Source organism: Poecilia latipinna, unplaced genomic scaffold, assembly GCF_001443285.1.
Source record: "Poecilia latipinna isolate Pla-1442-1.1 unplaced genomic scaffold, P_latipinna-1.0 Scaffold492, whole genome shotgun sequence".
Lineage (NCBI taxonomy): Eukaryota > Metazoa > Chordata > Actinopteri > Cyprinodontiformes > Poeciliidae > Poecilia > Poecilia latipinna.
This window is the reverse complement of record NW_015113108.1, coordinates 26,233-27,566: the sequence shown is the minus strand read 5'-3', so window position 1 is coordinate 27,566 and position 1,334 is coordinate 26,233. Positions and strand designations below refer to the sequence as shown.

Sequence of the window (1,334 nt, the reverse complement as noted above, 5' to 3'; positions counted from 1 at the left end):
CAGTGTTACTGTGAGAGGATGCGTGGTTGCCTACACACGGTGCAGCTATGGCAGGCAGCTGCCACCATCACTCATTGTCTGATGGAAACTGTGTGGTTACCGGGAGCTGAGCGTGTAGGTGGCAGAGGAGCTGGAAGATTAAAGGAAATCCAGGATTACCACCGGTGCCACTGCAGTACAAACACATGTAGTGACTTTCTATTTTAGGAGTGAACCTCTGCCTACAACTCCATGTCTAAATAGAAGGTTAAAGAAAAAAAAAATATTGTGCGGGGAATATTTATATAATGGTGAAATAAATAAATAAACCCCCCTTCAGCGAACGCGGCGGTACACAACGGCGTCAAAAGGAGGGTAAAAATGAGTTATTTGCGAAATTCTGCCATTTTCCTTGGAACGATAACACCGCTTTTCTCATTTTAGCCTGACGTTTAAATTAAAAGAAAAATATATATAAATGCTCACCTTTCTCTGTGAGAAATTGTTGTCCTCGGGGAATTCTGCGCGGCTCGTCTGCTCACTTGTTTTCACCAGAAGTGATTAAATCAGAGGTCCGCCATCCTTCACGGGAGCCGCTCATCTGCTCATCCACTTCAGCCGCGGAGCCAGACAGCAGAGCGCGCGCCCTCATCTGACACCGCCTCCAGTGAGCGGCAGTTCCACCGAGGCGCCGCCAGAGGGAGCTGTCGCCCGGAAAACACCGCTTTTAGCCTCAGTCAAAGCCCAAAACACACCAAATTGGACCAATGTATCATCTCTTTAGTCCGTAGAATTCGATACACACACATATGGGAGAGTTGTTTTCTTTTCTTAAACGAGTAAATAAAACTTTTGGCGAGGCAGAACAGGTTTAAGTCCCTCCAGAGATTTTCTATAGGGTTTAAGTCCAAGCCCTGTCTGGATCACCTAATCACTTAAGGACATTCTCGGGCTGCTTCTACTGCCAATGCTTTGTTGTCTTAACGCGTGCTTCATGTCGCTGTCAGTTTGGAAGAAAAATCATCACTTTAGTCTGGGATCAAGAGCAGGTTTCCTCTCTGTATTTATTAGCTTTCTTCTGCAAATTTATTGAACAGTTCCTTTAACACAGACTCGTTTCCATTTTGGGCTAAATCAAATTTATAAATGGTCCTAAAATGCCTGTGTTGTGTCATAATGTATTGATAAAACATGTTAAAAATACTAACTGATTCTTCAAATTAAATAATACTGAACATCTTTTCAGTCCCTCCAGAATTTCGCGATTGTTTTTGTGATTTTTTTTTTTTTTTTTTTTTTTTTTTTTAAAAGGTTTTGGGGGTTAATTTGGAAAAATTTTGGCTTTTTTTTTTCCT

The 1,334-nt window shown here is 42.1% G+C and overlaps 1 protein-coding gene across 2 annotated transcripts in view; it reads right to left on the bottom strand.

Moving 5' to 3' along the window:
• The window catches only part of LOC106952100 (butyrophilin subfamily 1 member A1), a 9,812-nt gene extending 9,181 nt beyond the window's left edge, over positions 1-631 (bottom strand). For both annotated transcript variants that reach the window (XM_015039999.1, XM_015040000.1), the window contains exon 1: positions 466-631. The gene's annotated coding sequence lies outside the window, so the exon portion shown is untranslated. The remainder of the gene's footprint in view (positions 1-465) is intronic.
• Positions 632-1,334: the final 703 nt, after the last annotated feature.